This window comes from Helianthus annuus, chromosome 9 (genome assembly GCF_002127325.2).
Source record: "Helianthus annuus cultivar XRQ/B chromosome 9, HanXRQr2.0-SUNRISE, whole genome shotgun sequence".
In the NCBI taxonomy this organism is placed as follows: domain Eukaryota; kingdom Viridiplantae; phylum Streptophyta; class Magnoliopsida; order Asterales; family Asteraceae; genus Helianthus; species Helianthus annuus.
Window position 1 is genome coordinate 63,295,050 of NC_035441.2, and position 17,374 is coordinate 63,312,423.

At 34.8% G+C, this 17,374-nt stretch overlaps 1 pseudogene; it reads left to right on the top strand.

Moving 5' to 3' along the window:
• The first annotated feature begins 5,813 nt into the window (after positions 1–5,813).
• LOC110875838 lies at positions 5,814–6,642 on the top strand (annotated as a pseudogene).
• The last annotated feature ends 10,732 nt before the right edge of the window (positions 6,643–17,374 follow it).

The window sequence follows — 17,374 nt, forward strand, 5'->3', positions numbered from 1 at the left end:
AAACATAAAGGACAAAACTTGTAATTTACTCTATAATAAATTAGTACTTCTTGCGTCATTTAGTTTGCTTGGTGTGGATATGTTTAGAGAGAAATTCTTTCATGAAGTTTTAATATAACTTGTATTATATGATTACATGTTATAATTATATTTTCTATTTACCTTTGTGATATACATATATACGTAGATGTTGAAAACGAAGGATTGTGGTTACAGAGAAAATTTATTGCCTACCTATTTAGAATTGGAATATTTTTTTTAACTAGGAATGTTGTATTTACGTTCATCATGGAGTTTTTTTTTTAAATTCATATAAAAAGAATTATTATTTATTTGATGACACGTACTTATTACAGTATCATGAGGTCCTCATGGTAATATGTGTTTATGTTTTGAATTAAGTAATAAATATTTATGTGTTAGATTTATAATTGGTATACCATGAGGTGATACGTTGAACATAAATTATCTATATATATATATATATATATATATATATATATATATATATATATATATTTGTTTGTATACGATGAAAATTCTTATTTCATAAAATATTATAACAATTCGGTTGTGACATGGTATAATATCAAGTATTGTATAATTTGAATTCATGTATACTTTGCATTCTATATGTTATTGTGTATTATATAGATGATATTTAATAGAACAATTAAACTGAAGTTGAGGTTTATTATCAACCTCATAAGAGTTAAGTATACTTCAATATGATACTTGAAGTGTCATACTCAATGAATCTTGTTACCAAGTTGTAAAATGCCGTAATATGTTAGACTGATAAATCTCACATAACTTGGTCATGTATCTACTTCTTAATCTATATGTGAAGAGAAGATTATTTACATGGGAAAACTAGATGAAGATTTTTCATTAGTCACACGTGATATATGTTCCTGAAATAGCAAATATCATTACAAGAGTATGAAAAGTTTGAAATGATTTTATATTTGTGTGATCGCATAAAGAATGAAAAGCTATGTAGTTTCTTTTGATTCTACTCCATCCCTAAAGTGAATGTGATCATATATTGGTCATTGAAGGTAGTGATCATGGACATAATTAAGAAAGTTGTAATGATTAGATCGACCATTTAGAATTGTAATGATGGTCATGTTAATAACAAGATGGACCACCAAAAGTGGAAAACTAGAGTGATTATAGAACATGATGGTTTGAACTTTAAAGTTATAATACATTCTCTCGTATCTTATGTTTTGTATTACATATGTGCAAGTAATACATATATGGTCATAAATCACAAGTTTATGGATCATTTAGTTCGTTGGCATGACCGGTTAGACCACACCGAGTCATTAATGATGTGAAATCTATTGAAGAACCTGAATATTCTTCCTGATAAGTGCATGCAATGTTTGCTCTCAAGTGAAGTTGATTCCAACTAAGTTAGGGTGTGAATCCCTAACATTCCAAAAATGATTAAAGGATATGAATATGCCAAAATGATACCATTTAGTGTTTTAAATCGATGCATCGTCTAATTGGTTATCAAATCCACAACCTGAAGTTTGTGTGATTATGGCTTAGCTAATGTGAAGGCAAGCATATTATTCTAGATTGGCATATTTATTTTGGTTTTGACGGTGAATTTGATTCCCAAGTTATTGATGATAATTGGAATACGTGTTTCTATTGAAAGGATCACCAAATATCTATGATTGGTTGCAAAACAAATGATAATGAGAGTAGAAGTTCATGTGTTATGAACATGTTATTTCACATGAAACATTAATTCACATCAAGCCAACAAGTTATAATACTTTCTCCCCATATAGTTGGTTTTTGGTCAGGAACCAAAAATATCCCATTAAAGAATTTAGTTGTGCGATATATATTGAAATTGATCCACCACGACGCACAAAGATAAGACTTGGAATGTGGATGAGAATATATGTTGATGAATAGATGCTTTAACGAGAGATTTGTTTATTGGTCAATTAATTGATATCTATCTCAATGGATTAACATTCTCAACATCAGGGGGAGAAATAAAAGGCAGTTGGAAATAGAAATGAGTTAGAATGAATTGTCATTGATCCTTGTACTATACAATGTGAACCTGAAGTTCAAAGGATAATTCATTCACGAAGATTAGCGAATCAATTAATTACCAGACGCATTCACTGACCTGAAAAGAATGACTAGCTAAGTCACATATGCCAACTGCTAACGCTCCAAATTAAGGTTATTGTCCCTAAAGGACAAACCACGTATTGGTAATGAGTCTATTGCACGTCTGAAGCGTGGTAGACTAGTCGATTCCAATAATAAAATTCCTCGAAAGTTGGAACAGCTAATTAAGATGGTCAAGTCGAGGTTATATTAAAAAGGACTCCTGAAGAGACGGTAGACATGATGGTTCAAGAAAAACCTCAGGTACCTGAAACTAAAGAGATATCGATAAGTTGTATCATGTCTAAGATATGTATGGAATCGAAATAAAATCGACGTCGTTATACTTTTGTATATAATATAGCGCTTGAAATGATGAAATGACGAGGATCAAGAATTAAGATCTGCCTATGAATGAAAATACATAAATGATTGGCCAAAATGGAAAGACGCAAAGTATGGCAGATTTAAATTCTCTAATGAAATGGAAAGTTTTAAGACCAACAGTCCATACAACTGAATTTGTAAAGTATGTTGGATATTAGTGGGGCTTTTATGCGAATCATGTGAAAATCAAATTAAATGAGATAAGGCAAATATGGTGCACAAGGATTTTCGCAAAAACCCATGATTGATTATAATGAGACACATTCTCTAGTGGTGGATGTAATGACTTTCCAGTATTTTATTAGTCTGGTAATATAAAGAGAACATTGATATGCGTCTTATGAATGTCATGTATCAATTGGTACTAAAAGTTTACATGAAAGTCCCTCAGGGATTTGCATTATCAAAAATCATGTAAAATGAGTTCTCGACAACGATATGGTCGTTGTATACAAATTCATATTTGAATACGTTGAATATAATTGGAACTCCTGATTAGTATCGTAAAGCATTTAAGTACTTATAAGGTTAGTTGAAACATCTTAAGGATGTAATTCTTGTGCACCAATAACTATACATAAAAACTTGTGCCTGGTTATTATGGAATCTTAATGTACAATGTATAAGCATGGTACAATATGGATTAAATATTCAAGACATCCTTACATATGATATAGAAATCAATGAGGAGGTATATGTAATAGAACTCCTAAAGAGTGAATGCACATACATTGTTTTTCAAAGTTGAAAGAAGTATGTATATGATTGCAAATGCCTGAAGTATTTATTTCAAGTCCTCAAGAATGTATCTTTATAAAGTTAAAGATAGTATGAACTAAAATAGTCAAGTTGAGTATTGTACAACTCATGATATATTCTGATAAAGAGTAATATAAGTTTGATAATATTGTCCATCTTTATCAAATGTTCTTTCTTAAAAGTTCACTATAATCGCAATTTACAGTGATGATGTCTGAGCATCATCAAGAGAAACTGGCGAGCTTTTAAAAGGGGAATTTTTTTAATGACCCTAGCACAGTCTAATTATTACTCGACTTGCAGTTCGAGTATATTTGTAACCATACTTTTAGTCATCTATCAAACTACATCTAGAAGATGTTGGTGGGACATTTTAGTATGTAGGTAGCTCAACCTTATAGTATGTTAAAGGTTGTTCAGACACTTTTTATAGGAAATGATTATTATCATCTCCTACCAAAGTAGAGATTCTCATTTCAAAAGTACGATGGCTAAAGTGCAATTGTGCATTAACTTAACTTTCTAGCTATGCATGATAATATATATATCTTTTATTTGAATTTATCAACATGATATAGCACGTGTCCAATGAGGAGACATTTGAATGGTAAAGCAGATATGTCGATACCCTAAAGGTATGAATGATATGTGTCTATATTTTACTAACCCATGAAAGCTAGTTCTGTTAGTCTTGTAGATATAAAGAATGTAACACAAATAGTCTTGGATCTTATGGTATTTGTTCGCAAGAGGAAGCACTAGAAGTCTCATAAGAAGATTTTACAACATTACTTAATGTAAAGGATTGCACTTCAAGGCATCAAACGACAAATCATTCTACAAAACTTTTGAGCAACTTTCGAGGATGATGGACACACTTTACTTAAAGGATACATATTATAATGAGGAGGAGATTTATTCAAGTTGCACTCTTTTTCCCTTAACTAAGTTTTATCCCAATAGTTTTTCTTAGTAAGGTTTTTAATGAGGCAACATACCTGATCCAGAAGTATCAGGGGGAGATAATGCGCATTACACGCTGCACTCTTTTTCCCTTAGCTATGGTTTTGTCCCACCGGGTTTTCCTAGCAAGGTTTTTAATGAGGCAGCATCAAGCGTATTATGTTGATAACCAAGGGGGAGAATATATTTATTATTAATGTGGTTATCAACACCTAAAATGGATTAGGCTTATTCCACAAGTTTTCCTCAATTATATATAGTCTTTGTATCTCTTGTAATATACATCCAATCAATAATATCAATCTCTTTCTCTCTATTATTATCTCTTATTATTTTGTTAATAGGCTAGTTTCACAACAGATTCTACTTTTTTTCAAAAACATTGGGGTCCGGGAACCCCGACCTACTCTATGTGGGTCCGCCCTTTGGCGCCCGACCCTCCGAACTTTTCGCTCAGTAGTGGTATATATGTAGTTTTCGTATAGAACTTTTTGGGTATATACGTTTTCAACCCCCCCCCCTTCCGTCATTCGGGTCAAGCTTCGCCATTGGATCAGGTTGTATTATATGGATCAAAGCATTTACTAGTAAAAAAACTACGAAAGAGGAAAGAATCTAACGGGTTGCAAGTCATGCGAAGTGTTTACCTATGCAAGGGTTTTTTTCAAAAGAAAACAACAATTATACCCAGTATGTTTCACAAATAGTAAAACTATTGATATGGTCAAAAGAAGATGGGAGGTAAGCAAACCTTACCTCTATCCAGAGAGACTGCTTCTAGACGTTTTATTCAAAAGAAAGTGGTGTCTTATTTTAATAATATGCTTTCGCTATCACATATAACACAAACTGTCGTTTAAAGAAATAAATGGTAAGTGTTCCTGGTCAGATCAACATGTACTAAAATTGCTAGTCCGCCAATACCCTGATAACCAACAAGATCAGGTAAATCCTAACTTGCGTTGGGCTACTGGTTCTTTCTGTTTTCAGGTAGTTATAGAACAGTTTCTATATAAACAACTTACTGCAGTAATAATAATTCGAGTCAGGGGTCTCACTGGAAGCAGCCTCTCTATCCTACGGGATAGAGGTAAGGTTGTCTACATCTTACTCTTCTTAGACCCTACCTTACCTTTGCTATTGGTGGGATTTACTGAGTATAATGACTCCAGTAATAATAATACTGTCTATATCTGAAGCAAACATCATAAAGTGGATGTAATCATAGCAGGGACTTATGCATCTTGCTTTGCCTTTACTTATTAACAGCACAAAAATCCAAGCTGATTCATTGAAAATTATAAGGTGGGGCTCTCTCACACACAAGGAGGGAGAGAAATGCTATCAACTACTTTTAACAAATTCACTAACTCAAAATGATTAAGATGTCTTTATCAAGTTTACAAGTCAATGCAACAACCTTTTGCTTCATTTAAAAACTTTCTTGCAGAGAATTTAATATACAGTTACTTTAACTCTAAGCATCACTCTACCCAATTTCAAGATTTATATATGTATATATGTATGTATACACACACACACTGGCATACGATCCCATATCTTGTTCTGAAATTTGGTTTCATTTGCATGAAAATGAGGTCAAGACAACAACCTGTAAATACCAAGAATATTGCCATTGGCATCATCATTGTGTTCTTTCTCCTCTTAGTATTTAGATCAACATTTTCATCTTCCAACGACAAAGTTTCATACACGATCCCCCAAACGATCATCCCAAAAGCCGTTTCAGATTCGTTTAGGAACATTCAAAATGTGCCTAAATGCTCACCAACATGCACCACGATCCCGCCTTCTTTTGCACAAGCATTAGTCCACTATTCAACCTCTACCATCACCCCACAACAAACTATCCATGAAATATCTATTACTAAAAAGATTTTAGACCAAAAATCACCTTGCAATTTTCTAGTTTTTGGGCTAGGTCATGATAGTCTAATGTGGAGCGCGCTAAACTTCAATGGGCGCACGGTGTTCTTAGAAGAAGACAAGGCGTGGATCGCGTAAATCAAGAAAAGGTTTCCAATGTTAGAATCATACCATGTGACCTATGATAGCAAGGTGCACCAAGCCGATAGCCTTATGGAAGCTGGAAAAGGGCAAGAGTGCACCATGGTTGGTGACACTAGGCACTCAGCGTGTCAGTTGGCGCTTAAAGGATTGCCTAGTGATGTGTATGAAACGATGTGGGATTTGATTATGGTGGATGCACCCACAGGGTATTATGATGAGGCGCCAGGGAGGATGAGCGCGATATATATGGCTGGGATGATCGCGAGGAATCGCGAAGAGGGGGAGACTGATGTGTTTGTGCATGATGTGAATAGGGTGGTTGAACGCGTCGGGGTCCCCGGACCCCAATGAAGGCCAAAATTAGGGGCAGACCCACATTGAACGCGTCGGGGTCCCCGGACCCCAATGTTTTTTAAAAATTAGTATGTCCGGTATATCAAATTTGATAAGGATCCCATAAATACAATTAGGTGGACATCATAGGAAAAACTCCTACGCGTTGTGAAAACTTAGAGAACTCGATCTTCCCGTGCGAGTTTTGCCAAGATTTTTTTCACACCCATGGATTAAAATGTTACAAAGACGGTCGTAAAAAAAATTCGAAGTGGTGTTTTTCGGCCCTTTACGGTTGCTGTAAAATATGATGACATAAGCATAACATTAGTTTTTTTATGGCGTTTGCAGTTGCTGTAAATGAAAAAACAAGTTCTTTTTTTGGAAAAGTTAATTTTTTAGGATTTTTGGTAAAAAAAATTTGAAAAATCTTTCGTAAGGTCAAGTTCTCTAAGTTCTCACAAATCGTATAAGTTTTCATTTTACGCTTACCCTAACCCTATATATCTATATATATATATATAGAGAAACGGGATCAGGAGAAAACGCTCAAAAGTGTGAGAACGGTGAGAACGCTTCCTGGCCTAACACATGTCACGCGGCCTAGAAAAGGGCGGAGGGGCTTTTTTATCCTTTCATATTTCTTTTTTTAAACGCGTGTCACATCCCGTTTCCATTTTTTTGGCATTTAATAAATTCGCCGCGTTGTAGATCAGGATCACAGTTAATATTTTTGGCGTTTTAATTATGTTTCAGCGTTTTTATTGTTTTTTTTAATGAGGATGTCTGTTTATGATGTAAAAAACATCAGTAATTTTCTTGATGTTTATTATATCAAAGTATGATACAGGTCTATAATTTGACAGACAATTATGGCGTTTTGAAAAGATAAATAAATTCAGTTATCCATGTATTGGCATTTAGTTTAATTAATATTTGGTAATAATGTTACCGTCTCTTCATTTTACTGTTTAGCAATTACTGTTTTCGTTCAATTTCATCGGTGAATTAGTGTTGATTTTTCATTAATACCTTGTTTGGCGTTTTTTGGCATTTTATAGGAACATTGTGCTTTGCTAGCATCCGTTTTTCACACTATCAATTGCTGTTTTTGGCGTTTTATATTAAATTTTTTTTAGTCGAGAATTAGATAATAAAATCAGAGAATTAGATAATAAACAATAGAAACTGAAAAAAAATACAAATTATAATCTAATTTCTCTTCCAAATCTTCACTATCATCAGCCTCTTCTGCTTTAACATTTTTGGCGTTTTGAACCTGTTTTTGAATACCTTATGTAGATCCTTTTTTCCTATATAATGCCCGTCTTCATTAAGGGGTAAAAAGTCTTTTTTTCTTCGTGTTTTTTGATGAAATTTTGTCCATCTCATTCAGCAAAAGTTTATTTTTTTGGTGGTGTGATCAATTGATTGTGCAGATACGTCTCTCTTATAAGATGTTTGTGGCGCGTAGTTTAGGCGGGATTTTTATTTATAATAAATTATATTAATAAAGTAGCGGTCTTTTCAGTTACTGTGTGTATTTTTACTGGTTTTGTTCAGGTTTTTATGGTCTTAGACATTCCATCTTCCAAGTTTGGCTTTTTTAATGGCTTTAAGTAGTTTTTGGCGTTTGTTTCCATTTTTAGCTTTTTAATAATTCTTCTCTAAATTACTTTTATTATATGTTGGGAGTTTTTGGCATTTTACTTCATTATGTCGTTTCTCAATAATTAAGACTTTTGGCGTTTTATGAATATAATGTTATTTTTTTATTCTAAGTTGAAAAATACATAACAAACAACAGAAAAAGAAAAATTAAAAAAAAATAAAAATAGAAACAATTCATATTTCAAATCTTCATTGTCGTCAGTCTCTTTCTTCTTTGAAACATGTTCACTGGCGGTTTGGCTTTGTCATGCTTGTGTTTTTTTGGCCGTTTGTAAAGGCAATATGACATGAGTTTTTTGTTTGAATATGTATCTTCAAACCACTCATATCTTCAAACCACTCATCAGTGTCATTCGTCTAATTCTTGCCATTATAATATTCATCAATAACAAAACACAAAAACTGACATAAGTCTGACCCCAGTATCTTTTTCTTGAAGTTTTGTCCATCTCATTCAGCAAAATGTTATTTGAGTCGCAGCACCTCAGGAAAGAATGCATTTTTCGAAACTTCGTGTAGAACAATAAACGATTTTTGGCATTTTTGGCATTTTTTCTGAGGAAATAGTGTATCTGAAAGAAAAGTCCATTTTTTGGAAATTTTTGATATTTGAGAGATTTGGCGTTTTCTAAAATGATTGGTATATAGTAAAATATGGCGTTTTGAGTAGGTGTGTTTGATGTTTTGGATTTTTTGGCGTTGTAAGATGAATGTTATATAGTAGAAATATGGCGTTTTCATGTTGGGGGAGTTGTGTTCTTATGTATGAGAATGTTTTGTTTATATAGGGATGCGTTTTGGTCAATAATGGCGTTTTATTCATTAGTTGGCGTTTTTGGTATAGAAGTGTAAAAACCTTTTTACCCTTAATGAAGCGCGTCGACTCAATAGAATTCGTGTTATTTACGAAAACGCCACCGCGCCAATATAGTCCATAGATTGTTTTGATCGGACGATCCATAAGCGTTCTCACCGTTCTCACACTTTTCATCGTTTTCTCTAAATCCTGACCCTATATATATATATATATATATATATATATATATATATATAAACGGGATCAGGAGAAAACGGTTGGAAATGTGAAAACGGTGAGAACGGATCTTGGCTGAACATGTGGCAGAAGGCGCTAAATGATATGCAGGGGTACGATTGTCATTGCCCACGTTCCCCTTAATAATGACGTTATGATTCCGTTCCAAACAAATTTGTATAGAAATGGCGTTTTGTTCTTTATGATTGTTTCAATGGCGTTTTTTTTCAAAGTAATTTTTAATGGCGTTCTACCCATATTCAACAGATATGGTGTTTTGTTCTTTTTTTACTTGTTTAAATGGCGTTTTTTAACCGTTTTTTAATGTCGTTTATGTTTCAATGGTTACTATTTGCTAATTATTCAAATCATGGCGTTTTCATTAACATGTTTTATGAAGATAGTAACATCAGTTCTTATTATTTATTATTCATTATGGATTACTCATCATAGCGTTTTCATGGATTTCTCACATCTAGGCACAAATATTATCGAAACCCCTATAACAAAACAACTAGATGCAATAGTCTAACAAGTAGATGAAACAAGTAAGCAATTGATGGCACTTAAGCTAATCTACATATAGCTCCATCCTTTCTTCTATTCTCTTATGTCCTGTTTTATACAATTCATTTATTCTTTCTCCCCCTAAATCTAAGAATTTTCTTACAGATTTGACCACTTGTCTTCTGTTTTCATTTTCTCTATGCAGCAGGATTTTTGCAATGTATTTCATCCTTAGGTCATTTAGTTATCTTTGTTGTAGTTGATTTGAGGCATTTTCTTTTGCCAGACCACATGCCCAACCAGCCATCTGCCCCATATATGTTTCCATATGCTTCATTGCAAAAAATCCCACAGTCGGTCACGTTAGACGTTGTCCTCCAATCCATCTGTTGTCTGACAACGGGCGCTGACGCCATGATCCTTGCCATTGAGTGTTTTTTAATACGCAAGTAGTTTGCAAAAGCATCATGCTGCAGTTTCACATTTTTGCATATATTAGTATGGCGTTTTGTCAACATAGTTCCTACATACAAAGTTTTCAAGATACTTACCAACTTTCACACCCATCCACGATACTTATCTCCGATGTTGAGTTTATTCTCTACAGCGTTGTTATCCAATACATCAACTCTGTTGTGTTTTAGATTGAAGTAGACAACACAGAAATGTTTTTGCCATATTATTGACATGAAGACCAGTTCATAGTCTTTTATGTTTCTATCTTTCCGGTCTCCTTTGAAACTGGCGTTTTTTAAAACCGTTGTCATGTTGGTGTTGAATTCTCTGTATCGATAACTTTTTTTCGTCGTTTCATACGCGGGACGATTCTGTAATATCGAGGAACCACATTTTTAATAACAAAACAAAGTCATAATATAATTTCATCAATTAAATATAGCAAAAGAGTTACCGGCATTATTTTTGTACAAAATAATCTTGAGGGTGATTCTGAAGCCTTGTATCTTTCTTCATAGTTCTGGATATTAGCCCAACATTGAACAATGCTGACGTGTGCATATAATCCTGGTCTCATGCTCTCACAAATTACCCTTGAGAGTGTTAACACTCCTCCCGTCTTGAACACGATAGTCCTGAAAAAAAAACACCATATGGCGTTTTAGTTATCCAAACTCATTCTAATATAAGACATGGAGTTTTGGGTGTTTTACATACACATGCATGTATACTTTTAACGTAACAAATGCAAAGTCTGGTGTTTTTAGGTGAGAGAAGTGCACATACTCCCATTCACCACATCCAGTGAATATCTATGTGGCAGCGTTTGTCTCACCCTGGCTTTGCGGAAGCGTGGGTTAATTTGGTGTGACTTCTTAATACCATAGCTTAATCACAACAAAGCTATATGAAAGTAAAACCATGCAGATCATCCATTGATTTAAGTTTTAAAATAAAAGTACCACAACATTGTTTTAAAATGTTGACACATGCAACGGAATTACAACAAGACAAAGTAAAAACATTGTTCATAAGACATAACCATAACCATGAAACAGACGCAGTTTAAGGACTGTGACTCGTCCAGGTAAAATCCACATCCCCTAAACTTGGATGACCTCATAACTCTTACGCAACGTGAAAACGTAGCATACCTCGCCAGATTCTTAATTCCCTGAAATACATGTAAGTTGGAAAAATCAACAAAAATGTTGAGCGAGTTCATGTGTAGTGAGTATGTAAAACCTTTGTAAGTATAAAAATTCCTGGTATGTAGCAAATAAGGAAATAAAGAGATCACCAATGGTTTGCAAGGCCATTGATATATGTGAAGTGCAGTAGGAAGACTCAAACCTAGTAGATTTTTGCGTCGGGTACCAAGTCACCCCGAGGTCCGTACTGTTGGGCCTGGGGCTGGGCTCGCTACACCCAGATTGATCTACCGCTAAAGACCCTCGGTCCTACAATGAGTATTAATGGCCTCCAGTTCCCGCCTACCCACTCACATGATCTAAGTAGTAACCCTCCTTATGCTAACCATACCATGTAAAAAGTATTCGTAATCATAGTCACATGTATTTCACCCCCGAAGTATAAAAACTGAAAACAGTTAAGAGAAAAGGGGGACATGAACTCACAGAAGTGCGTCTCGAAATAGTTATCTCCCAGTCAACCTGCTGCGTGACGACCTACACGTACTAACTTCTATTAGACGGACGGCCGTGCCTTGGCTTAAGGTTTAACGTTTTTGGGAAATAGTTAGACTACTATTTCGTATTTAGATTTCGTAATTATGTATTAGTTATATTCCTTCCCAAGGATGGGCGCTTTAATACATGTGTGTTTGTATAATACCAAGAATATATTATTAAGTCTCACTTAATAAAATATATTTTATTTTATTTGTCTAGGATGTTTTATCTCCAAAATATATATATTTTTCTCAAAAATTGTGACACCTGTGTCACTTCAACCATCAAACAAATACCAAATCAATGAAATATTGTATTTCATACTTGGGATTTGTAAAAATATGTGTATCGTTTGCACATATCAATTCTTGTTCGATTTCAAGCTTTAAATCGCTTTCTGGAGGTTATACGCGCACTGATGCATAAATATAACCAGTTTAATGCAACGAACACTCCGGAATAGTGAAATAGGCTTAACATACCTTAAATAACCTATACATAACTTAGAAATAAGTTTTAGATGGTTTGGTGTGTTGAAATCAAGTTTGTTCGATCGCAGGGACTAATTGTGTCAAACTGCAAAACTATACCGATTTGTATAGTAACGAACCTTCCGGAACTTGATCATAAGTTAAATATGCCCTATATATCCTTTACATAGCTTAGAAATAGGCTTTGAGGTGTTTGGTGCGCAAAAATAAACTTTTGGTTATTCAGGGACTAAAAGCGTCAAAAAGTGCATAAGTTTGCATTTTCGCCATATCTTACATTCTGAATACATCCGGACATCCAAAAATTTATGTAAGCATTAAAATATTTTATTTTAATGTTTGGCATGAGAAAAATCCATTCGTCGCGCAATTTGGTTCGTTTTTTCACTCTTATGCGCATTCCGTCGTAATTAAGCGAACATCGCGATCATACGACCAAGCGAACCGACATCCGGCATATTTTTGAGCATGTTTCATGTCCATAATGTTTAGGCATCATTTTAAGGCCTTAAAGTTGGCTTGACGGGCCTTAAACATGTCGGAAATGGCTTTAAACACCAACAGGGACTGAAACTGTCATTATGCAAACTTGTTTCTGAACTGTAACTCCCAGGCGGCCCGTGTAAGGTTTGTGCATGTTTACGCGGGGCGCGAGAGCCTCTCAGACCTGCAAAACCAGTTTAAACAGCTGTTACACTGACGAAACCTAATTGCAAATGGTTTCCAGCAAACTATGGGCTTGAACTAGGGGCTCTAATGGTTTTCCAAAACATGGGGCACACTTGGACGGCTTAGATCGAAGCTCGTTTCCCGATAAACGATCCTAACGGTTCTAGTATTCCTATAAATACCCAACCCATTCACTTGCAAAAACCCACATTTGATCTGATTCTACACTCTCTAAGTGGAAGTTTATGCTTCCTACCTAAGAGTGAATCGGGTCAAACCTTGCGGGGACCTTCTGTAAGTATTCTTTCGTGCTTTTCATTCGTTTTAGCGTTAAAGTCAAACTGTGTTTGACTTTCTGCATTGACCAGTTTATGGTCAACGCGAACTTCGTTTGAACTTCATAACGTGAGCGTAATCACGATGGTTATAGTCCCTAGTGACTATACCTACTGATTACCATGTTATCTAGGCTCAGTGGCGAGTCGTAGTTTCGGCCAAAATGCATTTTCTCGCGTATTTTGTAACCAAACTACTCTAGGGTATTAAAACCGTTTGTTTTAATACCAAACCTGTTTTCTAACTTTGTTAAACATGTTTCGACATGTTTAGCTCGTCACTTTTAGTTTAGTGCTTGTGTAGAGTCGTAAGTCAAGTGGACTAAACACCCGCTTAGACTTTCGAACACGACCCGTTTGGTCGATCATTAGGATCCGACTAAACATGTTTAGTGACCATAGTTGTATAGGGAATAACCTTCCGAGGTTATACCTTATGGTCACATCGTTTAGGTAGTTGTATGATAAGTAGTTCTTATGCCTTAGGTAAATTATCAAAATACCCTTTTTGCGCTAAAATTTATTTTAAGCCTATGTAACAAAATTTTTGATATCTAAACTGATTTAGCAACAATATTAAACATGTTTTGGCATATAATACTTGTCATAGGGCTAGTTAGACGTCTCGAACGCGCATTGCGCGCGCGACGCGTTAAAGTAGCGTAAGCTACCTTAATGGATCATAATGGATCGAAAGCACTAAGGATAGGTTTCATTTTAGTATGTAGGCCTTGTTAGACCATATCATATGAGTTCCCACGCTCATTTGGTTCACGAGACCTCATACTATCCGATCTCCCGATTTAGGTCCGGTTTATTTGTGTAGTTATCAATATTAGGTGTCGTTTGATTCCGTGCTCCCTCTAGCTTGCTTGGTAGTTGTTCAAGACTTCTAAGCACTCTCAAGTGAGTACATAGTCCCATCTTTTACTGTTTTCAACTGTTTTGGGGTGAAGCATGTGTACCTATCTGTTATTTTCATGATTTCAAAGTATAATTGATTATACATGTTAGTACTTATCTTTTGACAAACTAAATGACTATCTATGGTTTAAACACTGATTTTTCAAAGATTATCAAATTAATTGTTGGAATAGTACTTATTTTTGTTCACCAGACCGGTTGGTAGTATGATATAGCGCTATAGGATTTGACACCCCATTCCTGTTGTCATGGAATGTCGGAAACCAATTTGTTGCTCCATCCAAATAGGGATTGCCTTTGTGGTATTTCTATAGTCTCAAAGGTGTATTTTGATGCACTAGGTCTGAATGAATTCTTAAATCACATTATTTTTGTATATTAAGTTATACTCCCAAAAGTATAGTTTGATATGCTCTCATATGTGATATTGTACAAAACCAACATATATTTTGTTAATCATTAAAACATAGTTTGATATGTTATTTTCATAATCCAAAGCATAGTTTTAATATGTTATTTTCAAAGCAAAACATAGTTTAATATGTTATTTATAAATCCAAAGTATACTTTTGATATACTACTGAAAACTTATTTCTTTTACCAACTAAAGTATAGTTAATATACTATTTACTTAATGACTGGCTTTTGGTTAGTGTTTAGATAACGGGACGGGTGTAATGTGATGAAAACAAGGTAGATACGCCGCTGGTACTTCTTATATATAAGTGTTTTCATCGCATTACATACCGTGGCGTTATTTAGTACACTTGGGTTAACGATTTTGGAACTAAAATATATTTTAATATATTACTTATTCGACTTTCTTAAATCCAAGGTATATTTTCAAATATACTATGAACCTTTTTATCAAAATATTGTTTTTCAGCAATATATATATATACACATATATACAAACTCATTTTTACCTAATTATTTATTTATACATCTTTTTTTATATATCAACTGTTTTCTTATCGATTTTATATGATTTACAAAACAAAAGCATTTTACAAGGATCATGACTACTTTTATTAAAAACTTTTTCGTTAAACTCCTAAGGGGCTGTTTGGTAGCCTCTGAATGGTCATTAAGAGGCTACCTCTTAATGGAACCATTAAGAATTTTACCAGTGAGAAAGTAGAAGAATATGACATGTGATGATTTACCATTCAGACTTGAGGTTACCTCTTATTCATTCAAAGGTTTTAAACCATTAAGAGGTAGCATCTGAATGGTCATTAAGAGGCTACCAAACAACCCCTAAGTCATGAATCCTAAATACAATAAAACCTATGTATCTCACAGGCATTTTTATGCTGACGTACCTATTTTTACACATGTTTCAGGTACTGCTTTGTGATGATTGATGATATATGCTACACATAGGATGGACACGTGCCTTAGCGACTTTAAAACTAGAAAGATAATAGTTGTACTTATTTGATTGTATTAAAACAATGAGTTCATTTATTCAATAAAACAAAATTATTTATTCCATGGTTGTGAAACAATGATTCTGTTACAACACTCCCCGAAGTTTCCGCCACGTTTTGTTGTTTTACGTGGTCGGGGTGTGACAGAAAAGTTGGTATCAGAGCCATTGGTTATAGGGAATTAGGTTATTAGTAATGCTTTGACCTAGACTATAACCTTCCTAGGACCCTAACGCGAGTTTACTTGCGTTTAGAGATAAAACAATACCGTTGCCTATCCTTAGGCAACAACCACAATAAGAACACAAAATTCGAATCCGCTTTGAAAACTAATCATCTGTTCTAGGATGATTAATTACTAGGTTTTGAACCTTCAAAGTTTTCAAAATCTCATCAAAGTTTGGTCTAAATAATCTGAACACGTGCAAACTGGAAGGGTGGATGCCTGTACCCTGAGTTTTCTGTCTAAGGCTGGAGTGTTCGTACAAATCCGCAGTATCGGACCAGTCACTCTTACCTGGGAACTCTTGGGGTGAGTGTCCACTTATAGGCGAGCATGTCTTCGCGATACATTATATTGACCCATTTACTTTGATTAGTCACCGTCTCATTTGTTTGCCTTGGGTAACAAACAAATGATCGCAATTTTATGCATTGTTATTCTGTTTTCATTTCCCTTGTTTCCTCCCATGTCTCCCATTTTCTTCATGCTGCCTCATCATCGCAACAACAATGTCCGAACTAAGTGCTGCAATTGTCCATCAATTAGGCGTCGTACTACCAGAAGGCCGTTGCTTTAGCTATCACCGTGACTTGTCTCAGGGATGAAGCTATACAAGGGAACCACTCCTTAGAGCAATCAATGCAACCGTCATCATCCGAATCAGATACTCTATTTCAAATGTACCCACAGTGGACGATGGGGGATATTTGATTAACATGTGCCGCTTTGCAATCCAAAGAAAAGTTGTTACAAATCCTTCTGCTGCTCAACCTCTTGCAAGGAAACCTAATGCCGGTATGTGCTTATGTGTAACAAATTTAATGCACCTCACCAAGCTTGCCTGCAGTGTCGTCTGTGTGCATCACGTGGACGACTCGGTCACCTGACAAATGCTTGTCAATTCAACCCAAACCAAGGTGGTCTAAACCAACCCCAAGTCAACCCTGCTCGTATGATCGACTTAACATACATAGTACCCAACCTTCAAACTCTGTTTCATATGTCGCCTGGCATATCTAGCGCCTCAACCTCATGAACTTTCTACCTTGTGTATCGACTTAAGCACGCCTAGTGCAAGGTGTCGAAACACCTCTCGTTACACAAAATTCCAAATTCCAAAATAGGATCTTTCTATCCTCATAATTAGATCCTTATGGATGATTATCAATCAAATCGGAGCCCTAAATTGAATTATTCGTATGCGTTAATACGTATATTACGATTCAATAAGGATAAATGCGAATTCCTATTAAGATCTTTCTATCTCCATAATTAGATTCTTATGTTTAAAGTGCCAAATGAAATCCACGGATTGGA